The sequence below is a fragment of the Heterocephalus glaber genome, unplaced genomic scaffold (assembly GCF_053883595.1).
Source record: "Heterocephalus glaber isolate CG9 unplaced genomic scaffold, H.glaber_assembly_v1.0 deba00001608, whole genome shotgun sequence".
Classification (NCBI taxonomy): Eukaryota; Metazoa; Chordata; class Mammalia; order Rodentia; family Bathyergidae; genus Heterocephalus; species Heterocephalus glaber.
In genome coordinates, this window is record NW_028258379.1 from 10,712,042 (window position 1) to 10,736,863 (window position 24,822).

The window sequence follows — 24,822 nt, forward strand, 5'->3', positions numbered from 1 at the left end:
GGGACTCTGGGGATGTTGGACCAGGAGACGGAGTGGACACCAGATGGAGTCTCCACACTGGAGGGACAAGCCTTGGGAGCCCTCAGGGAAACCTCTCCTGGGACCTGGAGCCGCAGCCTCTTGAATGGCGCAGGAAGAGACTTTCTTAAGGTGGCACCTCCTGGCTTTGTGGTGGCTGGGCAGCATCTGCCACGTCAGAGGCCCCCTTGAGACTCCATGCTGATCTGTTACAGGAAGCATAGGCGAAGCCAGCTGGAGCTTGCTGAATATTTCCTGTTCCCTCTGCTGCTCCCATCCCATTTTAGTCTGAGTGCTGTGTAGTAGCTCTGATACACATGGCTGCCATTTACTAAGTGTTAACAGTGCATCAGGCCTCATGACCAATCCATGGAATGACATTATTCTTTTTGTTACAGATGAGGAAACTGAAGCTCAGAAAGATTGGGTAACTTGCTTTAGGTCACACAACAAGTAAGTGGTAGGGCTGGGATTTGAAATTCTGGTCTATCTGATGCTAAAAGTCTTGCTCTTACATATTGTTTGGCCACAGAAATGTCTGAGAAACTGAGTGCTTTCCAGGGCATTGGGGTGTTTTGTATTTTATTTTATTTTATTTTTTTTGGTACCGGGGATCGAACTCGGGTCCTTGTGCTTGTGCAGCAGGCTGCGAAACCACTGAGCTAAATCCCCGGCCTTGGGGTGTTTATTTTAGACAGCTATTCTAGAAGCCATGTGAGAGTAAAGCCGGGCCCAAAGGAAGCCAGAGGATTGAATCTTGGAGACTTCTTTGGGAATGTGAGCCCCCAGAGAAGGAGGGAGGGGTATGGTCTCCAGGGAAAGTCCAAGTCAGTGAAGAGCATCTTGGATCTGGATTTCACACAGGTGGGGCTGCTTCTCAGTGGGAACTTGCACAGATGCTGTGGGGCCCATGTCTGTGTGGACGTGGAAGCAGTGGCCTGAGGTGTCAGGCTGGTGAAGGAGGGGAGAAGCTTTCTTACAAAAAGGCCTCTTTCTGTCTTCTGTAAGCTGGGCCCAGTGTCTTTTCTGGAAGGTCAGGCAGGGTCTCATATAGAACCTGATAAGTTCAGCTCCATGCCTGTGGAGACCCTACTCCTTCGGAAGTAGGGACAAGGCCAGCAGGAGCAGCCTTGAACCACAAATCTACCTTGGGGACAGCCTGCAAACTTCACGCGTGGTTCTGTTGCCTGTTTCTGGATCATTCCTGGTTCTGCTCCATCCTTTGCTTGTGTTTCCCCTCATCCTAGGTGAATGTGCCTGATGGTGCTCCTCAAGTCTTGTCCCTGCACTTGGAGACACTTCTTTTTTTTTTTCTTTTTGGGTACTGGGGATCGAACTCGGGACCTTCTGCTTTTGAGGCACATGATGGAACCACTGAGCTAAATCCCCTGCCCTGGAGACACTTCTGATGTCCATCCTTTGTACACCTTGGGGTTCTTGAGTCAGTGCTGGATCCCTCACTTCAGTGGCCTGTGGGCCACTTGGCTGTGCCTGAACCATTTCTGTGGCCAGGGGGATGTGCTTTTGGGGCAGTGAGGGTGTACTGACTCTTCTCTTGTGGAACATTGTGTTCAAGTTGCCTGAACCTGAACCAAACTGGGGAAGGCCTCTTTTTCTCCTGGGCAGATGGGTGGGTACAGGGTAAACACAACCAGTTCCAGCCACTTTTTCTGGGTGGGTGACAGCAGCCTGGTCCCTGGGCTGGATTTTTTGGGGTAGGAAGCCTGAAGATGGGCCCCTAGGGACATTAGAGAAAGGATCAGGGAGCAGGGGTTGCTGAGTCCCTGGGTTTAGGCCTCAGGAGAGTCTCCCACAGGAGGCCTTGAGAGATGGTCTGAGAGGAGCCTGCCACCAGAGAGCAACCCCTGAGACTCATTCCCCAGGCAAGGACACTCACCCCCAGGGCCCAAACTGCATTTGGCTGGGAACAGGAGCTCAGGAGGTGACCCAATTCCATCAAATTCCTGAAACAGGCTGGAACCACACGACGTTTACAGTCTTCCTCTAAATCACCTCCTACACTGATGCTTTCTTTCCATCACCACTGCTGCTGGGAGCCCAGGCTCATCAGCACTTTCTGTTTGGATTTGTGCCAGCACTTCTTCACTGTCTGTTTTGCACTTGTTCTTGTCCCCTTTCAGTCAGTTCTATCCCTGTGTTCAGAGTAAGCAGCAGAAAACACCAGTTTTGTGAAGTGGCTTCCTACTCAGACCTCTCCGCAGTTCCCTGTGCACGCAGGCTGCTTTGCTCAAGGTGCTCTGCCCCTCTGACATTCTCTGATCTCTCCACCAAGAACATATGGCAGCTCTCCCTCCAGGAGCGGCCCCTGTCCGGCTCCTTCTTGCTGGCTGCTCAGCTGCTTCAGCACTGCCTTCTCCAAGACCTACGACCTCCTAGGCCTTTATTTTATTGTGGGTTTTTTTTTTTGGTACCAGGGATTGAACTCAGGACCTTGCGCTTTCGAGGTGGCACCACTGACCTAGATCCTCGGCCCCTGCTCCTGGGCCTTTAGACAGCTGTGTGATGTGGTAGGTGGCTTGTGGCTCCAGTGTGTTGATCTTTTCTCCTCAACCAGAGCATTGGCTTCTGGAAGGAAGCAGCCAGATCATGTTTTTGGCAGCCCAGGGCAGGACCTGGGTCAGACCTCTGTGGATACTCAAGAAATAATTGTTGAATTGATCGACAAGAAATAAACTTAAATTGCAGAATGGGGCACTTAGATTAGATGCTGGGAAAGATTTGTAGCAGGTGCTCGGCTGTTAGAAGGGACCACTGTGGCAGCGCCAGTTCTTGTGTTGTTTATGAAAATCCAAGCCAGTTCTCCTGAGCAGTGGTGTCAGGGGACAGGACGGCAGTTGGGGAGGCAGAGGGTGATGAAGAAAGGTGGGGGAAGGAGAGAAAGAAATGGCTGAGTTTTGACATCTAGTTTAAGGACTCCAGATTTTCAGCTGGAATCTGCCTTTCTACCGGTGATTCTTTTCATTGGCTCACGGTATTCTCTTCTTTTTTCTCCTGTTTCGAAGCTTAAGTCAGGCTAAAAACCAGGGGTGGAAAGAGAGAGGAAGCACGGGCCAAGGGGCAGCCTTATCAGGGCCAGAGCCATGGAGCCATTGCCCTGTTCTGGAAGGTATCCACCAGAGTGGCTCTGCCATCCTGTTACCTGAAACCTCAGCTGCTCCTCAGCTCACCCTTGGCTGCAGTGGGCTGCTGGGAGCCTACTCAAAGGCTGCAAACACCCTTCCCACTGGGCGTGATGGTGTAGGCCCGTAATCCCCATTAATCTGGAGGCTGAGGCAGGAATGGATATTCAAGGCCAGCCTGGGCAACTTAGTGGTAGAGCTCTTGCCTAGCATGCACAGGCCCTATGTTCAATCCCTAAAATTGCAAACTACAACCATAAAACAAGTTCACCAGCTGGGGTGCTTTGAGATGTGTGCCTGGAGATGAGGAGCCCAGGTATACCTTTTGAACAGGCCCAGCTTCCCGAAGGCTCCATTGGAAGGAGAGTTGGGCCATTGGTTTGTTGGTAAATGGGAGTGTGCTTTGCAGTGAAAGGCATGCTGGTGACACTGGGGTGGCGGTGGAAACCCAGGTGAGGGTCCCCCTCACTGACCTGGGGACTTCCACAGATTTCCTGAGCAGCCCACATGCCTCCTCTTTCTCCCTGGAGGTGGGAATGCGAGTGAAAGGGGCGAAACGGGTGGTGGAAGTGAGAAACAAAGACCTCACAAAGGAATCCAGAGGAGAGGGGGTAGCAGGAGCCAGAGGAACCTGGCGGTGCCCATTTGGGCTTCAGATGTGGCATTGTTCCTCTAGGTACAGCCCTGTACCCTGCTCAATGGCCGGATCAGGCACATTCAGTCTTTGTTCTGACACCACGGCAGAGGCCCTTGCATTATTCATTCAAAGGCGGCTTTGTGGGCCTGGGGATTGACCCTGTGCCGGAAGAGGGAGAGACGCTGGTAGAGCAGTGGCAGCCTCTCCCCGTCCCGGAGACCAGTTCCTGTGCTGGGCTGAGTGGGGGCCATGGAGCAAAGGCTGCCCTGCAGGGCTGAAAGTGTTTGGGGGATAGTGGCACCAAGTCTGCCTCTGTCACCTCCTGTCACCCGTGAGTCCTATCCGAGCAATTTTGAGATAAGATATACAAGGCTAGTCCAGCTTAGGGCAGCAGTTACCAAACTTCTTAAAGATATGGAACCCTTCTGATGTCAAATCAAATTTTATTCTCAGAGATGAGACACTGGAAGGGTATTAATGATTAGTAGTTGTGCCAGGTGTGATGAAGCACGCCTGCAATTCCAGCACTCGGGAAGCTGAGGCAGGAGGATTCCTGGTAGTTCAAGGCCAGTGTAGGTTACGTACTGAGTTCAAGGCCAGCCTGACCTACACAATGAGACCCTGTCTCAAAAAAAAAAAAAGATTAGTAGGTGTCAGGTGACCCACACATTACAGTGTTCAAAGCAAAACTTTTGAGATGGTTTTCTAAGTTTTATCAGTAGCATAGCACGGGCTAGAAGGGGTAAAATTTTGTTGTAAAATACATTGTTAAGATAAAATTTTTGTATTACTCTTTTTAAGCCAATGACACTCATAAAAAATGAACATTTAAGGTAGTATCATGAACTTACTGTAAGATTCAGTTGGCAATTATGAAGCTGAAATGAGGTTGTTCTTCCACTTAAAAAGTCATTATTACCATCTCTGCAAAACAAAAGCTATTTTTCACTACAGTTAGTAACAATTGTACTTTTTAAAATTTAAAACCTTTTGGAACTTAAAAATAGTTTCCACTTCTTTTTGCCATGGTTCTTCATACTGCTGTGGGTTGAAAAACCACTGTCCTATGAATTAGAAAGAAATGCACTCACATAAATGTGAAATACTGTACAAAGAAAACTGGATATTTCCCAAGATAGCCAATGTTCAGCTGTGTTGGCAAACCAGTTCCTAGAATCTCTGTTGGCTTCAGTGAGAACAGTTTGAAGAACTCCATTTAGTTGATAATGGAAATAACAATATAGTAACAGCTAAGATTTATCAGACACTTGTTATGTGCCAGCCTACTCTTCTGTCCTCAGAACCACCATGAATACTAGAGCTGCTATATTTCTTTGCCTTAATGGATGAGGAAACTGAGGCTCGTAAGGGGAAGTGCCCCGGTCAAGGTCTGCTAAGGACCCGATCTCGGGCTGCATTCTCTGCTGCATCCTGTCAAAGGCTCAGATCTGGTTTCTGTTAACCATGGCACAGTGGACTGACAATTGGGTATTGAATTAGTCTGCTCCCACCCCATCAATACATGAGGACAGTCCTTCCCCCGACCTGGAAACAGTGGCACGCTCAATTCTGAATTTTGTTACTCATGTTCTCACCTTACCCTGTTTGGGGAGTTGGGGGAGATCCCTAGTCCAGCCAGGCAGGGCAAGCAGGGTGGAGTGGATCTGAATCACAGGGTCAGAGTATTGGGGTCTTGGAAAGTTACTGCTGGGCCCAGGTGCTATGGCCTGAGAAGGACTCAGAATCACCTTATCGTGTTCTTTCTTGTCTCTCCCACCCCCTTTTTTTGTACTGGGGATTGAACCAAGGGCTTTTACACTGAGCTATATCCTTTACATCCCCACCCCTTTAAAAAATAATTTCTTTTCAGACTGGTTCTCCTTAAGTCACTAAGCTGTCCAGACTGGGCTCAATCTTGTGACCCTCCTACCTCAGCTTCCCAGAGTAGAGTGCTGGATTGTAGGAGCATGCCACCCAGCTTTTGTTGCATCTTTTTAAAGAGGATGACGAGAGGAGGTGGGAATGTGGTTGGTAGGATTATTAGGAATCTACCATTTCTTTACTCAATTATGCAAGAACGGCCACATCAAACCGAATTTCTGGGCTTGCTGAGCCTTACATAGTCCCAGGCTGGGCCAGGGGCTCAGCTCTTTTGAATTCACACAATCCTTTGGTCCTTGATGTCATAATATAATAGGGTCATAGATCTGGCTTTAACTTCTCTGAGCCTCACTTTTTCCATCTGCAAAGAGAGATGCAAAAATTTATCTTAGGGGTTGATGTGAGGACCTGCTGCATTGTTTATTTAAAATACCAGTCCTGGGTGTGGCATATAGGAACCATACTGTAAAAGGGAACCGCCTGAAAATTTATTTCTACTGTGACCGTTTCCATTCCACCTCTCTCCAAGAATGCTCGGAAATATCAACTATGCAATTATATAGACTATACTGCTTTATAGTCTAGGGCAGATAAATATAGTATCCTTTCTAGGAACTTCTGCATTGAAATAGAATGATGCAGGCAGACTTCTGGTGGATGCTAAGACCCCAGCAGGTTGAGATCTGGCATGGAGAATCTACTCATATCAAAGCAAAGCAAGGTCTACTTTAAGCATCATCTTTAGGAGTGTTTCGTAGTGCATCAGGCCTAAGGAGGATGTACTCTATTGAGGTAAAAAGGCAATTTTAAGATGGTCTCTTCTGTTTTGCTAGAGGGCGAGTTTCTTATACAAGGCCAAGTGCTGTGGCAAAGGTTACCTGGAGCCTTGTCCCCTTGGGGGCCGTAGTGGGAGACCGTCAGCCCTGTGTCTCGACACAGCCTCAGGACTCGGATGAGCTTGAACAGCGCCTGTCCTCCACCCCCAGCATTACTTCCAACCACTTTTGTGGTTTCTCTTTACAATCCATCTGTTCTTCTGAGTCAGGTCTTGGCGGGGACGGGGGGAGCTGTGTGCTAATTCATACCTAGAAAGACCATTCCCAGGGAGTTCACTATGTTTAGGTGCTTTGGCTTAGTCTTGCCCTGAAGTCTGTGCCTGGGCCTGACTCTGTAGCTCAGTGGCATCAAGGACCTAGGGCCAGGTCTTCTGCATGTGAAATATGAATGGGAGGATTATATAGACTCATTACAGCTCTTGAGGCCTTGAGGGCTCCTGGCTGGACAGCCGGTGCCTAGCACGATTCCTGGCCTGCATGGGGAGTTTAAGAAATATTTATGAAATGAACCAGTGGAGCAAACTGTAGAGTTAAGATGTGAAACTACCTTGCAGCTTTTGGATTATTTTGTAAGGAAGTAAATGCAAGGGAAGTTTTGTTCCAAGGGCATCTTTCAGGAGTGGTGGGGGGCAGATAGCCCTCTGCTTCTCTCCCATTCTGGGAGCTGGAGCTGCTTGTCCTCTGAGGTCTTGATTTTAGCCACATGATTTTCATTCTCCCTTTATTCCCTTGGTTGACAACATATTCACCACCCTGACAACATGTCACCACCCTGTAGTCTGACAGCAGGAACCGGGCACCTTTGTGAGGTTACCTATCATAACCCTGCCCTGGACTGGGCGGTGAGAGGCTTCCTGACTGAGAGACTCAGAGATGCTCCTGTGCGGTCCCTGTGGGGAAGAGCTTGCGCCTGGACCGTTGCTGCCCGAGAGCGTGTCTGGGCCTGCAAAGCTAATGACACCACTTGGGAAGGATGCGGTGTGTCTGTGCCAACTTCATGAGAGCTCTGTGTGTGATGCACTAGAACAGGAAGTGGGCTCAGGCTCCCGGAGATGCATCCTTCCCACCCACCACGTTTGGAAAGCATCTTCCGGTCCCTGGCCTTGTGTGGGTCACTGGCTGTGATCCTGAGGTGACACCAGAATTTAGGGTAGAAGTTTGGATGTGACCTTGCTTGAGAGGCGAGTCTGGGTCATTCGCTTTGGAGTTTTTATGTGGGCCTCTTACTCTCATCCCTTTATAACAGACAAATTATAGGAAACTAAAGAAAAGTACAAAGAAAAATGCCGAGTCCATCTATCATCATCTGTATTCTTACCAGGTAGAGATAGGCACCATTAACATTTTGGTGTATCTCCTATCTTTAGTCTTTCTGTGTCTCTGGCTGGGAGGGAGACATACATGTGAATATATACATACTTATATGTGTGGTTTTTTTTTTTTTTGGTACCGGGGATCGAACTCGGGTCCTTGCGCTTGTGCAGCAGGCGGCGAACTCACTGAGCTAAATCCCCGGCCCTATGTGTGTTTTATATATGTGTATCATATATATGATATTCTGCTTTGGTTCTGATGAACTTTAAACTGTGGGCATTTCTATGGTCTGTAGAGAGTCTTGAGAACCCCTTTGGAGGCTGGGCTAAGAGTCTTTCAGACTCAGCTTCTGGGGCACTGTACTCGTGTCAGGAACCTGTGGATTCTTGTCCCTGGGAGTGGGCAGCCTCATTCCGTGTCCCCGCAGCTTCCGTCCACCCTTGCCATCTCCTTTGCCCAGGACTGCTTGGCAGATGGGACCTGCTAAGTGCAGAGCTCAGTGTCCTTTCCATCAGGCCACCTAATCCCATGTTTGAGGGTAGCCTGAACCTCAGGCTTAGAAATGTTTGGACTAAGAAAAACAGATACTTAAAAATCAAATGTAAGTTTTTATCCTTCAAAGAAAGATGATCTCTCTGCGTAGGAACCAAAAGAGTTAGAACACGGAAGAATCATTCTTTCTCTCCCCCAAGAGTGGGTTTGCTTTGGTTTTCCTCTGGTCCTCCGTTCCTGCCTGTAGAATTTGAGGTGGTTTTATTTACTTTTCCTTGGCTCCGCTTGGGTCAACAGCGTTCTCTCCTGCTCAGAACAGCCTCACAGTTGTGTAAAGGAGCCGAGCCTGGGCTCTGGACAGCCCTAATCAATCCTTGTCCGAGTGACGCAGTGGGAGTTTTGAGCCAGAGTCCAAAAGCACAGGTTTCTGTGGCAAATGCAGTTCCACACAGGCCAAACTATTTCTTCTCTCTTGTTTCTAAGTGGCTTGGAAGGCATTTCGGGTGTATATGTGTGTGTACATGCTCATGTGTATGTACCTACGTGCTTGTGTTTGACCATCCAAAGTCGGGCACTAGTACCAAAGGTCTTAAGATGACAGTGGAAATTGCAATAAGAGGAAACACATAATTTAAACACACACAGCCCCAACAGAATGCCATGATATAGCAAGACTGGGATTTCCTCTCCTGATTGTTTTCATCTGCACTTGCTCAACGTCCTCGCGAGGGCTTAGGGCTGTAGCGGGGTGGATTTCCTCAGGTGCTGTGGATAAAGCATTTCCTCCTCTGTTATCTCCCTTGTCAGTGGAAATTGCTCCACTGTGCAAGTGAATACAAAGATCAGTTTGTCTGTGTGCCATAGGCTCTTGCCTGAGTGACAGGGGCACACACATAGAGAGTGTACCAGCTTCTCTATGTCGTTATTTTAGAGCTGCGGTCTAATTTCTGGGAGCCGCGAGGGTGCAGTACTTTCTGCCTTCTCTTTCTGTCCTGTTTGGAACTTGTCTTTTGTTGTGAGTGGGCGATGGTGAGTCTGCTTTGGGCCCCTTTGAATGGATAAGGAAGACTGTAAGAGTTAGAAGCAGGAGCATTCCTTGCATGGTATATGAGTGCAAAGATATTTTCCAAGGCCAGAAAGCTAACAGCAGCACCACCAAGAATCCCAACAAGCAGACTTTTGAGAGCTAAAAGTGGTCCTTCAGCAGGGTGAGAAAGGAGATTCAGGCAGATGAACGTCCATATTTCAGTGTGAATGGCTTAGGTCTGAGGGGTCTTTTGGGTCTCTCTACTGCTCAGGGGGTTGTCGGGCTGTCGCTGTGTTGGGGGCTCACCTGGCTTCCTGAAGGAGGGACTGGAAGTGTCTATGGCTTCTGTGGGTGGCAGGAGGCTTCACTGGATAGGATCTGCACTCACCTCTCTTGGGGACCAGATTAATATTAAAGCACTCACATCTGACAGCACATAGCCAAGAGGAGAGGAAAGCAAAGACTTCTAGTGCCACTATTTTTGCAAGTATCTTGGTCTCTAAAGGGGTTCTTCAGAGCTGGCTCTTCTGAGTGTGTGCCTGTGTGTATGTGTCACACATGCCTGGCTCGCAAATGGGTTCAGCAGGCTGACCCTTGAATATAGAGAATTATCCAACTCCCACTGCCTCCAACTTTCCCCTTAGTTCTGGACCAAGTGTTATGAGCTTGATTTTAGCCCCACCGTGAGTTAGAGGCATTTTGTGGACCAGCCTGGGAGCCTAAAACTGTTTCCAGCATAGTCCTAGTGGAAAGTCAGTTTCTGGATCCACAACTGCCTCTGCAAGTTCTCTGCAAGTCCAAAGCTGCCTGTTTTACCCCCACAGCTTCTTAGTGGACCTGGCTCCCCAAAACTGCCTCTTATAGCTATCTGCCGCTTCCAGGCCTTTTCTGTCTGTGATTACAAGATGGTGCCATTTACATTTGCTCCCAGATTACAGTGTCTGTAAGGCCCTCATCTGTTTTATCAGAACCCCCCCCCCCTCGCCCAGTCTCTACTTTGGGCTGCCCTAAATAATTCCACAAACTAGTCACATTTACCCTGTGCCCAAGGAAACTCGCTGCTGGCAGTGTATGCATGAGAGAGAGCATGCAGGTCTGGGCCCCGGGCAGCTGTCGCCAGCTGTTGCCAAAGCTGTCAGTCCAGGTGCCAGAGTAGGGCTGGGCTCTGCCTCATTTTTGTGTGTCTTTGTCATCCACGCCCTGAAATAGCTCTCTGGGAGTGCCCAGAATCTCTCAAAGGGGTCTTGAATCTCTTGAATACCCTTTTGGCTTCTGCACCTTTCACTTTGCCCAGAATCTCATCCAATCTCCCCTGAAAACAATCCTGTCTCTTTCAGGAGCGTGTCTTTCCAACCAGAGAGGCCGTCACTGCCCAGGACCCAGCTGGATTGGGACCAACCCCAGTCATGCCCACCATAGTTGTTACTCATGACTAACTGTCCCCCCTTTGCCTCCTGCTTGTGAAACACATCACATATCACTGGGAGCAAAATGCTACTAGTGATGGTGGGACAGAGTATGGAAGAGCAGGGACAGACAGTGCAGAATGGTGTCTGGGCCCTGCTGCCGTCAGCCAGGATGCTCAGTGACATGTTACATATTTCTGTTCTTAGTAGTGCTTAGAGGAAACTTGGAGCATGGCGCTGGGCAGAGCTTGCAGGCGTGTGCAGGAGAGCTTTGTAAGGAACACTAGCCTTGGATGAATACGTTGCTCCTGCCTGTCCGAGAGACAGTGCCACTTTAGCAGTCCCTTGTCACCAGGCGTGTACATCACGGAGACAAGAGACAGCGCACCAAGAACCCAGCAGGCATTGAGAAGCAACTCCTCTGTCCTCTGCCTCTGCACCCGCACAGGTCTGAGCCCTCACTTATGTCATCTGCAATCTCTTGGATGCACCCAGGTACACGACCCTTTGTTGCTCCTTGGTCTTATCATCACCTTCACGTTTATTTTCCCAGTGCTAGTGGACTGTGAAGATCAGAAGAATTTGGGTCCCGAGTTCTGGAGATCCTTCTGTTTTCTGTTCTGGAATGAGAGGAGTTTTTATTTATACTGGTGGGGAGAGTTTGAGGATCCAGAGGTGGATGGGTACAGGACTGTCTCCCAGCTCTTGCTTCCTGAGTTCTGTTGACTAATATTTGGTGACTGGGATACGTAAGCAGGAAACAAACAAAACAAACAGACCTGTTTTCACCTGTGGTTGAAAGATCTGCTGTCCTATGGGTGCTTGCAGGTATTCAAGGATATTTGCACTGCAGGACTCTGCTCCCTTGATGAGATGGATGCTTACTGACATTCCAGGTTTTCCCTCCTGTTCTTGGGGAACCCTCACCAGGCTATGATGGAGCATGTGCTACGGGGCAGCAATATAATTTCCTAGAGTCAGTTGTTTGTTTCTTAGTGCTCTTAGTTCATGTGGTGGATTCAGATTCTACCTGGTGCGTTTGCTTTTTGGCCTGGCATAACCAGCTCCCGTAGAGGTAGTGTTTCAGGCTGAGAAACGCAGCATACGTCAGGCCTCAATTGTCACTTCCCTGTGGTGAGGCTGCAGCTTTTGGGGGTGCTGGTGGGATTTGGTTTGCTAAATTCATGGCCTACAGTATGGCCATGCTTATTACCTGAGACGCAGCCACTTCCTTTGTCCAACTCTACCCCTCTTTTCATTTCCTCTGCTTCCTTATTCAGGTACAAGATACTTCTACTCTGAATCTCTGTTGTCTTTCAACCCACTGGAGATTTCTAGAGCTCAGGTCCAACCTTGTTCTTTACTGCCTACACTGGCTTCCAATTCTTTAAAAAGCAAAACAAAACAACAACAAAACAGCTGTGGGGTTGTCAAGACCCTTCATGATCTCACCAGCAGCCTGGCTCCAGAGCCTTACTTCTTGCATAAATGGTCATGTCTAAAGTCAACTTGAAATCGGTCCACTCTTCTACTTATGTATCCTTGTTATTATAGACTAGAACTTCCTGTACACATCTCTTTTTACTTGTAGAAATTTTTCATGGCCCAGTTTTTTTTTTTCCCATTAAGTTTATTGGTACATTTTCGGTAAAAAATACAGTTACATTCATCATTGGGATCTTGTACCATTACATGAGTATCTTGATTCTCATTTTTTCCCCCTTCCCTTGCCCTCCCTTCACCCCCTCCATCCTTCCCTATTTGCAAAGACTTTGTTTCCATTTTTTTCCTTTTCTCATGTTTTTTCTTTTCCCTTTTTTCCTTTCCCCTACCCCTCCCACTTCCCCTGCAACTTTAGACCTTTTCTTCCTGTTACACAATATCAATTATACATTTTTAAAATTACAATATCAAGATCTAGGAGACATTACCACAGATTTTACAGAATTTAAAAGGATATAGAAAGCATATTTCAAAAATCTTTTTTGAAATAAATTTGACAACTTCTAAGAAGTACCAAGGAAGACAAATTGATGAAACTAACTCTGGAGGAAATATAAAATTTGAATAGCATCTATTAAAGAAAGTATATTCCTAGCTTGAAAACCTACCTATATGACAACAGCAGGCTCATATACATTTTAACTGATAAATTATGTCAAACAATTAAGGCAGAGAAAAGAAGGAATACTTCTCCCCTCATTTTAGAAACTCAACATTCTGCTAATCCTAAAACTGGATAAAGATAATAGAAGAAAAAAGTATGAACAGAGATAGAAATTTGTTTAACAAAACAAACTATTAGAAGTTAGATCTGGCAGTATGTAGAAAGTGGTTTTGTTATAGGGATGGCAGTGTTGGTTCAGCATTGGAAGATCCACCCCCAAAAGTCATCATTTTAACAGAGGAAAGGAGAAAGCCATATGATCCTGTCACTAGTTGGAGAAAAAATATCAAACTAAATTCTACAGCTGTTCATGGTAGAAGCTATCAGGAGACTAGAAGTAGAACAGAACCTTCTCAACAGATTAAAGACATGTACTCCATACTTCAGCGAGAACACCTTATATGAATGGAGAAGATACAATGCTTTCTCCTTAAGGTGGGGAACAAGGGCAGATGTGCTTACTTTTTATCTGTCCATTAAACTTTGAAACCTAGGCCCCACCAAAATAGTCTGGCAATAAAATGACACAATTAGGATAGGATTGGCAAGGTAGAAGCAAAATCTTTATATGTAGATGAAATGATCATCTACAGAGAAAATACTAAAAAATCTCTAGGAGCCCCTAGAACTTGTATTTGAATTTAGCAGGATTAGAAAACACAAGGTATATATAAAAATTCAGGTCTGTGTATACTTGCTATGAATGAAGAATTGGATATTGAAATTTAAAAGTTATGTAGGAGTACAAAGGACCTAGAAAAGTTTAAAAAAAAAAAACAGTGTTGGAAGACGTTTAGCACCTAATTTTAAGACTTCTTCTAAAGCTACAGTAATCAAGGCAGTGTTGGTGTAAGGAAAGACATATAGATCATTGGAATAAAACAGAGAATCTAGAAATAGAACCACACGTATATGGTCCACTGAGTTTTGAAAGATTATTTAACATTAGCATTTTATAGAATATAAACTCAATTCAGGAGCCAAGGAAGAGATAATGATTTCAGCAAATGGCCCTAGAACACCTGGTATCCGTATATAAAAAATTAACCTCAACCCTTTATTTCCGTACATAAAAATAACTTGAAGGGATCTATGAACCTAAATATGAAAGCCTAAAAGTATAAAACTTTAAGAAGAAATTATAAGGGAAAATGTTTATGAATTCAGGGTAGGCAAGAACTACCTAGGATACAAAAGACATGATGTATAAAAGAAAAAAACTGATAAATGAGATTCCATCAAAATTTAGAACTTTAAATGACATCATTAAAATGAAAAGTAGTCCTTAAACAGACCGTATTTACAATGCATATAACCTATGACCAGAATATATAAAGAACTCTTAGAGCTCATTAATAGACAACCCAATTAAAAAGTAGACATAAGAAGATGATAAATAGCCAGTACAGCACAAGGAAAGGTGTGCAACTCTAGAATCAGAAAAATACTAATCAGTACAATAATAAGATTGAATTACACACTCATTAGGGAGATGAAGTTAAAAGTTTAAAAAGCCTTGTCATGACTTTTTCTTTTTGTTGGATTCTCCCCCTTTGCATTTAATTTGTCATGCCCAGTGGATTCATTCTGCTGGGTTTCCTGGGGTTGTGATCCTCATTGTCTTTTCCTAGGGTATTGTCTAAAATTTTTTTGGAGTGCTGGTTTGATATTCATGAAGTTCCTGAGGTGCTCTTTATCATGAAAGTATCTGATTTCTCCATCCATTTTGAAAGATAGTTTTGCAGGGTACATCAATCTGGGTTGGAGGCTGTTTTCCTTTAGGGCTTGAAATACATCACTCCAAGCTCTTCTTGCCTTAAGGGTTTGCATTGAGAAGTCTGCTGTGATTCTGATGAGCTTTCCTTTGTATGTGATTTGTTTCTTTTCTCTCACTGCTTGTAGAATTTTGTTCTTCTGTTGGATTTCTGGAATCCTAACTATTATATGCCTATGTGTAGAGTTTTTTGATCAAGGCTATTTGGAGTCCTATATGCCTCACTTATCTATATGTCAAGTTCTTTTCCCCTCCTTGGGAAGTTTTCTGCCATCACTTCTGTGAACAGTTTTTTTATGTCATCTGCACTCTCTCCTCTTTCTTCATTGACTCCAATCAGTCTTATGTTATTCTTCTTTGCATCATCTAGCAGCTGCTGGACTGATTTCTTGTGTTCCTTTACAATTTTAAAGCAATTTTTCTTTTCCTGGTCACTAATTGCAATCTTATCTTCTGTATCTGAAATTCTATCGTCACATTGGTTCATTCTGCTGAGCAGACTTTCGATGGAGTTTTTAATCTCCTGGAAACCTGTTTGCATCTGTTTTATGGATTCCATTTGTTTCCTATGTTGGGATTCCATCATGTTCCTCAGATCCTCTATTTTTTTATCTGTGTCCTCTCTAGATTTATTAATCATGTCTTGCACCGTGAGCAAAATCTTCACTGTTATCTGAGTAATTATTTCTGATTTCATTTTTCCCAGTTCCTCTTTTGTTGCCAGTTCAGAGAGTCCAGGTGGTTGAGTATCAGATTGTTCCATCTCATTTCCCTTTGGGATTGCTGTAGGCAATCCAGAAGTCTGTTTTTGAGGCTTGTTTAATGTGTCTTCTCATTTCCATGGGGGCGGGTGCTTCTGGTGCCTGTGCGGCTCAGCTTCTGTGCCCTAGGAGCTTGGGATGGCAGCGGGGGAGCTTCCTTCTGGGTTCTGGGACCGGCCCATCTTCTCTGCCCTAGGAGCTTGAGATAGTGGCAGGGGACCTTCCTTCTGGGTGCTGGGACTGGCTCACCTTCTCTGCCCTAGGAGCTTGGGATGGCGGTGGGGGAGCTTCCTTCTGGGTCATGGCCCAGTTTATGGCTCCTTCCCTGAGAAATACTCCTGGATCTTTCTACTTGAAATTAACCCCTTGCTCTGACCCTCAGAACATGGTCAACCACCATGTCCCCAGCACTCTGCACAACCCTGGGGCATAATAGGTGCTCAACAGTTCTTTGGTAATCAGATGCCTCTTTTCCTCCCTGCCCCTCCCCTCTGCTCTCGTTCTTTGGAAGAGTTCATTGTGGACATCTTACCTCTCAGACTTTTTAGCATCCCATTTTCACATCTTCTGTCCTTTCGCCTGTTTGAGACTTAGGCTTTGCTTCCTGGTTGTTGGTTTCAAAAGTGCAGTCCCCATGGTGTTAGCTGTACCCATGTCAGTCTTTGCAACTAGATCAGCTTTTGGGGGTGGGGCTGAGTTTTTGTTTATTTTCATAACCCTCAATGCACCTAGAATGAGGTTGTGTAATTGAAGGCGGTAGAGGAAAAGATCTGAAACCCCTCTGAATGCCTTTGGGGAGTCTGATGGGCCCTTCAAAGCAAACATTCTTTGGAATTATTGTTATTCTTTTTCAGTTTTATGTTTTGTTTTTCTCTTTTCTGTTTATGGAGATATAATTTAGATATCGTACTGTTTCCCATTTTAGATATGCACTTTTATGAATTTTAACAAATTTATAGAGTTGTACAACCACTACCACAATCAAGATATAGAGTATTTCCATCACCTCCAAACATTTTCTCATGCCTTCTTCACTTTCAGTCCCTGGTGATCACTGATCTGATTTCTGTCTGTTTAGTTTGGTCTTTTCCAGAATGTCATAGAAATGGAATCATTTACTGTATAGTTTTCTGAGTCTGGCTTCTTTCACTTAGAAGAATGCTTCATTTTTGTTTCCCTGGGCTCTGACCCACACTTTATGTGCACCCACCTTTCTAGAAGACTGGCATGGAGTTGAGTTTGAAGGTGGAGACATGGTCAGTGTAAATTCCTTTGTGTTTTTCTTTTCTTTTCTTTTTCTATTTCGGTGCCAGGGATCAAACTCAGGACATTGTGCTTACAAGGCAGGCACGGCATCACTGAGCTGAATCCCTGGCCCTGGTCAGTGTAAATTAAAGCATGGGGTCTCTTCAGACTTAGGGTCTCAGCTGCTTTCTCAAACCCACTGGACCCCTCATCTTCCCCACTGTGGCACCTGGTGAAAGACAACCTTCACCTCTGGGCTTTGACCAGTCATTCCCATGCTGTGGGAGGCTCAATGTTGGAGGGAAGCTGGCTGGGTGGGTGAAGTGACCACTAAATTCCTCCCCTGGGGAGGGAGGTGATGGGGTGAGGAAGGTCAGGCCTCTCCTGGCTAAAACAACAGAAGTAGTTCCAGCTGCCCTACAGCTGGAAGGGGTGTCTGCTTTCCCTCAGCAGTGTGAAAAGCCCTTTAATCGGGGCATGCTGCTGTCAGGCCACAGTGGAGGTGTGCAGAGCAAGAGCAGACACGGGGCTGCCAGGCCCCCTTCCCTTTGACCTCCCTTATCTCCCCTCCTCCATCTCTGAGTCCCACTCTGAAGCCGCTGACTGAGGCCTCCTCTGCACCTGTGTAAATGCAGTGGCCATGGGGTCAGGGAAGGGTGAATGAGAGCTGGCCCTAGTGGGGATGTGGATTTTCAGTGGGGATGATGGATTCGACAGTGGGTGGGTAAGTGATATTTTCATGTAAAACTGCTCTTTGGTCCCAAAGATGTGGCCTAGGAGAGAAGGGCTGAGGTCTGGCGTTGTAGACAGTGGTGAAGTAAAGCTAGTGGCAAGAGGTGGACAATCTTGTGCCGGTGGCTGAGCTGCAGCCAGATGTCTGGAATGCTGTGCTCCACCTTTTGTTCTAAGTATTGGGTCCAGAAGGGGCATTTTCCCCTTTTAATAGGTGATCTGCCTTCCAGAAAGGCAAACTTGAGCTAGACTTTGAGAAAACAACCCCTGTCTTAGGGAAGCTCTCTTGGCTTCTGGAGCCCTTCTCTTCTGCTGGTCACCTGAGGGGACACTGTCAGGGGCCCCAACAACTGTTCCTAAAGCTAAGAGCAAAGTGCCCTGGCCCTTAGCCACCCTCTGGGCCACACTGAGGGAGGCAAAAGTGTGGTAGGAAGAATCTGGGCCTCTAATGTCATGCCTAGAATACTCTACCTTGAAGTGGCTTGACCTTGCCAAGCCTTGGGTGGTTTCCTCCTCATTCATCCCAGCCAGAGTGTTTATGAAGATACTCATTAGGCAAGGCTCCTGCTGGGCACCAAGTGTCCAGTGGTGTCACACCCAGATCTTGTGTCCTGCTCACAGGGAGCTTTCAGCCTAGTGGGGAGGATGGGAAGGAGATGTCTAACTAATCAATTGCTCACCTAGTCATGACTGTGGCCTGGGCCTCAGTAGAAAGTAAGAAGGTGTAATGTGGGCTCACCACAGGGTCCCCAACTTACTTGGATAGTCAGATGCCCCCAGAAGCATAGGCTTGACATAGGAGTCTGTGAGCTGGAAGTGTATTTCAGGAGAGCAGCCAGCACATGCAATGTTCTGGGCAGGAGGGAGCAGCTAAACAGGGCTATGATTCTATGGTGCCTCTTCCTCACCCAGCAGGTAAATGGGCAGGGAATTGTTTACTTTGCTTTCCTTCCAAGTAGGCCTTTGCAGGTTGGGCATTTGCAGGTGTAAAAAGTGCACTGTTATTTATAGTAATGAATCTGTGGGGAAAATGAATTCAGGATGTCAAAAAACTGACTTATACGTGACTCCCTTTCATCACCTGGCTGCTGTTCTCAAGTACCTGCATTTGGTAGCTGCTGGGGGAGGCAGAGTGCTAATCACATTGGCTGTTTAATTGTCAGAGTTTTGCACCTTGACACGCTCGTTTCAGGCTAGAGACCTGAGCTGTCTCAGATACTGCCCACTGGGTGAGATGCCTCATCTGCCAGGGTGGTAAAGCTTCCTGTAGTGCTATGTGAAGCAGCTAAAGCCAGGCTCACTGAGAACAAATTCCACCATCACCTGTTACAACCAGCCTGGGTGGGTGGATTCTGTCTCAGCCATACCAGCTCTGTCTTTTCAATGACTTGCGTTTTTTTGGTTTTTTTGGTAGTTGTTCTTTTCCTTTAATTCAAGGGAAAAACACTGTGTTTGATGCGTGATTTTCCTTATCTAACAGACGTTCTGTAAAGGAAGAGAAAGGTGCAAACAAATTCTGTCACACTGTACATTTGAGAACGTTGAGCTTTTGTTGATGGTTGGATAAAGACCATCTCCTTTCACAGTAAGTGATAGAAAAGGATCTGCTCATCCATGGTATGTGTTAGGTATGCTTTGATATACATTCAGCCATTTTTCAGGTTTGTGCTGTACAACTGCTTTGGGTTGTTAACTGTGTTAAGCTCTATGTATATAAAAGGAAGTAGGACACAGTCTTTTGTAGACATGAAAACAGATACGTGATCATGTATGTTGAGGGTTTTGATGGAAATATGAACACAACAAGGAAGCTAATGGTGGTGTTTAAATAGGAAAGCATTTGCTTTTAGGATGATAACCGCAGTCCGTGGCAGTGTGGAATTTGAACTTGGATAGGGAAGAAAGTCAGGTGGCAAAACATTTAGGGGAATAGCGGGGAGAAGGTGGTGGGGGAGTGGAGAGAAGCAAATGAAGTCATTGTGGAAAAGAGAGGAGAGCCTACTGGAGACAGAGGCCCAGTGGGCCCTCAGCCATCCTGGCCACCCCAAATGAAACACGGACAGTGAAGCCATAGTGGATGTCCCAGCACCAGCCAAGCTCCCAGCTGAATGCAGGCAAATGGGTTAACCCAGCCACCACCGAGGGGAGCAGAAGAGCCTCCCAGCTGAGCCTCACCAGCCCACAGAATTATGAGGAATCACAAATTGCCATTCAAAGCCAGTAAGCTTAGGAGTGCCTTGCTTTGGAGCAATAGATACTTGAAACAAAAATGTTGAGTGACTACTTAAAGCTGTGTTACCTGTGCGTTTTTTAATGAAAATCTACAAATTTGTTTGAGTTGGGCCTGTGACTTTTGAGTATGATATTGTAAAGAGTTCTTATTGTGAAGTTCTCTCTTCCAGATGTTGACTGGGTTGTTTTGCATGGCTGTTGTCTCTTCGTCTATACCTGGGAGAAATAGCAAGCTATGGATTTTAGCAGAAACACACTTGTGTAGAGTTTTAGGTACTAGTTAAAATCAGCATGGTGCTAGCAGGTGGAAGTAAAGTTAGAACAGCTCTTTATTAGAAAGAATTGAACATCTCCTCCCAGATGGAGTTTAGTCTGGCTCTGTTGTTCCTCTGTTTCTCATTGTCATGGAAACTTGACAGCTCATCAAGCCTAATACAACTTGTGGTACTGGGGTGGTCTCCCTGGGCAAGAGCTGTGGCAGGGTTTGGCTTCTACTCTGCTAGAGGCTGAAGGGCAGGAACAGTGTGTGTGTATTTCAGATGGAAGGCATTATTGGTCTATCCTTGATTTTGTTTACCCTGATCTCTCCCATGGCACAGGCAGACCCCAGTCAGTAGCTTACTTTTCCAATAAGAAAGATAACTTGTTTATATGCAATCAAGTGTCTGTCCTATTTCACCAGTGTGAGCACAACACAAAATGTTTGGAGTCGTCTCCCCAGGGAGAAGGGGTGGGAGAGACAACTGTAGACACACAATGGTCCTGGTCCCTTTTGTCTGGTTTCCATATTAGACAGTCTTTAACATTGTTATTTTGCTTTTATTGTCTTTTAGGAAGAGGAAGGGAATCTATGTGGGAATTTCTATGAAGATGCAGTTTGGGAAATGGCTCAGCATTGACTTATGGGGCAGATTGCTTGCCTCTGCCCAACACCAAAAATTTCTGCCAATCATGATTGTTCTTGAGGCCACAGCAATGAACTCCTGGCCCCAGGGGTTTATGTCTCAGCAGTGTGACTCTAATTCTTCGAGTTTTGTATGTGTGGTGAAAGAACTGACCACAGCCACAGCCTCGTGCTGAGAACTTCTAGCCTGTATGTCTAGTCCCCTGCAAAAAGCGAAGAAAGAGCCACCCTAATGACTTCATTTGGACTATGACAAATTCCAGGATATCCTGGCTGTTGACTTATAAGTAGGGAACTGATTTACTGTGTGGTTCCAAGATGCAGAGATTATTCTCAGGATCTGCCTCTTTTTTCCTTTAGTCCAATCAGTCAGCCTGGAAAGTTCAGTTGAGAACCACCCCATCTCTCCCCTCTTGGTTTGTATACTTTACAGATGGGGTTTTACATATGGTAGCCACTAGCCATATGTGGCTATTTAAATTAAAATTAACTGAAATTAAACACAACTAAATGTTTGATTCCTCTGTTGCATTTGGTATATTTCAGTGCTTAATGTGGTCTGTGGCTACCATATGGGACAGAGTGGATATAGACCATTTCCATCCACATGGAAATTTCTATCAAACTGTGTGGCTTTGTTATGTCAAAGAGTCCCTAGGATCACATTCTCTCTTAGTACCTCTGTGGTTTCCTGCTTACATGCTGCACGGCATCTGCTTGCTTTGTGTGTCCACCCTAGAGGGTGAGCTAATGGAGGGCAGGGACTGCTCTGGCTGTGTGTTGCTTCCTAAGCCTGGGCAGGGCTGGCTCACTGTTGGTGCTCACTCAATGGGTACCAAGTCCATGAGCAGATGGGAGGACAGACTGGAGAACTGCATTGTCCTCAGTGTCTGTGGACCCAGAGTCATCTCTTGTATGAGAGCATAGTCACTCTACTAAAGCCCTATCTTATAGACCTCATTGCCTGATTTTAAAAACAATCACAAATACACAGTCCCCAAACAGAGGAAAATGAGACAGCACCATTGGTTGAAGATGCTCTTTAGCCATGGCCCTGTGGTGTCTTGCAATGTGTTACAGAGCCCAAGAGCCCAGTAATTTCTAGACAGAAATCCTTCAGGAGCTCTTCTGAAGCTGAGAACCATCTCTGTGGTTTGGGCTAGATGGGGCTTGGAAGGCTCTTCAACCTGACGTTTGCAGACAGTGTTCCTCTTGTTGTTAAGCTGGTCTTGGGCATAGCTGCCATGGCGTCTCTGTTGGTACAGAGCAAACCATTTCCAAACTGAATGTGTAACCTAGAGTTCAATGCTATCTGGGATGCCTTCAGCTCTTCACTTTTGTGAGCTGCAGAGCAGAAGCAACCTCTGTAGATTTGAAAAAAAAACAAACCTTGTCTTTCTCCTTCTTTTCTTGGAGTGTTCTCTTTAAAAAGAAAAGAAAACAAAACAAAACAAAAACAACAACAACAAAAAAATCATCCTCCCCCATTTAAATTCTAAAGAAAAAAGATGGGCAAGAACTTACATATAACTTACGAAATGTTAACTAGTTTAGGCTTCTTCACAATAGCCCTATGAAGCAGGGTATATTAGTATCCTTGTTTTCCAGATAGAGCAAACTAAAGCCCAGGGAAGTCAGGCAACTTCACCAAGATGACACAGAATGTAGTATTGCACTGGGATCCATACCATGACCTCTCTTCAGAGCCATGCTTCCCGTTGCTGTTCTGCACTGCCTGTCACAGCAGAGCCACATCATAAGCAGAATCACTGAATAGCTGTAAAAGTGAATCCACAAAGTCAGAAGCTGTTTGCCAGGAGCCCACTGCCTACCACACACCAAATGAGGACCCTGCAGGCGCTTCTGGCCTTCTGTGAGACACTCCTGATGAGTGCTCCTGTTCTAAGGTGTGTGGACAGGATGCTCAGCTACCCGCATACTGAGTGATGCAATAGGGAGGGTGGAGGGGAGGACATGGCTGGAGAAGGGCAAGTCTCAGAGCACTGGAGGAAGCAGTGGCCCAGGGATGCCCTAGGATGGCAGGAGCCTGGGAGATGAAATGTTATCCTCATTGTCTTGGAGCTTAGAGTTGGAGACCCCATGTTAATCAAATTGCACAAATTAATTCATCATCACAAACTGCCAAAAGCCATTAAGGAAGAATGAGCTATGAGAAAGGACCCCAGGGACCCATCCTCTCCTGTGAGGGTCAGGGGATAATTCCTAGAAGAGATGGTATAAACCCAAATCCGGAGCAAGGTGAGCGGGACTGAAGGAGGAATAGTGTATCTGAGGACCTGGGGGCTCCCTGGAGACTTGTAAAGCAGGCCAGAATGATGACTGACTGTCAGAGAGCGAGGCGGACAGAGAAGTCAGAGCAGAGGCCTGGGAGGGGACCCAGGGTCCGATTCTACTGGCGGAGGACACTGTGTGGAGGCCCCAGGAGCAGTGCTACACCACTCAAGGGTTTTAAGCGGGGGCAACTGGAGGGGAGTTGAAACCAAGGGGACGTTCAGGGGTCAGTGGGTTGCTGCCCATCTCTCTGTGTGCTAACTGGGGAGGCTGCGGGCTGCCTCCGCCTCCATCCGACTTCCTAACCACTTTCTTTTAACTGAAGAACACTAGACGCTATCCAATGCTGTGGTCATGAGACATGCTTAGGATATTTCTCTTTGGGTTTTAGCAGGACTCAGGGCTAACCTATGAGCATGATGAGAGGCCCGATTGCATTGTCCATCCTGACAAGGCCCATAGTGTGGGCTGAGCCTTCACTTGTTGCTCTCTGTGGTGAGCAGTCAGTGCCCAGGCATGGGGTCAAGGTAGCAGGTGGAACCACATCACACTCTTCAGTGGAGTGCTGAAAACACTCTCCCTACCCCAACCCTAGCACTCTGTTGAACAATGTGGTGTGGTGCGACCTTTGGATCTTTTTGTACTGTTGTGGAAAGGGATCAAGGACTTCTCATCTATTTGTGTCACACAGTGGGCCTGCAATACAGCTGAGGCAGGGCTGTACTCATGCCTGTCCTATATCTCTGAGCCTGATGTGATTATACAGTCAGCTCCAGCATTGCTGAGGACCACAGCTGCACTTGTGACATGCCAAGTGTCACTCTCTCCAGCCCTGCCGAGAGGGCCTTCAGTGTCCCAGGGTTCTGCTGTAAGAAGTACATGAGAGCAGACCTCACTTTCCTGGCCCAAATACTGTAGCCTCATTGTGGGTTACTGGATTGTAATGCTTCCATCACTTCTCCCTCTGTATCTTATAGTTAACGGAGGGTTCACTGACAAAGAGGTTCATGGTTAAATAGGTTTGTAAGCTGTATCATCATACATGTGCCTTGACCTGATCATTGATTGCTGTGTAGCTTATGAGCCCAAAACTTAGTACAATAGATCATTATTATCACAGTTCTGTGGGCTGACTGGGCTCTGCTGGGTAGTTCTTGCCAGGGTGTCGCTCATGCAATTACTTATTTTCTTCTCTGTTAGTTGCATTTAGTTGACAGATGGGCTGGACTCATCTGAAGGCTTCTTCACACTCAGGTCTCTGCTGGAGTTGGTTGGGCATTTCTCTGTCCATGTGGTTTTGACCCACACTGACTTGGATTTTCTCATAGTATGTTGGTTTCAGGGTTGTTAGGCATCTTACATGGTGGCTGGTTCCCCCCAAGTGAGTATCGTAAGAAAGAAGCTGCAAAGTTTCCTCTGACCTCCCCCAGAAGTCCCCCGGCATTGTGTCCACAGATTTTATTAATCAAGCAAGTTACTGAAGCTGGCCCACACTTAGGTGTGGCTCTGTAGCTCAGTGGGAGAAGTGGCAAATAATTTGCAGCTATCTTTATTGCACTATGCCTCTTGACGAGTCACTGTGTTTAAGAGTGTATCTAAAAGATGCCTGAGAATTCCTGTACTAAGGAAATCTGTTTAAGTCAGCATTTCCCAAGCTGATTATCACTGCTATTTTTAAAAATCAGGAAATACATTTCTCATAGAAAATCACTTGTATTCTGCCAGAGAGCATGGGCAGAAATGGACGGATGGTAGATTTAGGGCTCAATGTTAATATCTAATAAAAAAAAAAACTTTCTAAAGATGGAATTTGGAGATTGATCAGTGTCTTAATTACTCTTCTCATTGCTGAGACAAAACACATAAGACCCAAAGTTAAAGGAAGATGGTTTATTTAGCTCACAGTTTGTAGAGGTTTCAGTCCATCATCTGCTGGCTCTGAGGCAGGGTGGCTTCTCAGAGGA

General features: G+C 46.1%; 1 protein-coding gene across 5 annotated transcripts in view; it reads left to right on the top strand.

Moving 5' to 3' along the window:
* The window catches only part of Smoc1 (SPARC related modular calcium binding 1), a 148,202-nt gene that overhangs the window by 50,616 nt on the left and 72,764 nt on the right, over positions 1–24,822 (top strand). The gene's annotated exons all lie outside the window — the stretch shown is intronic.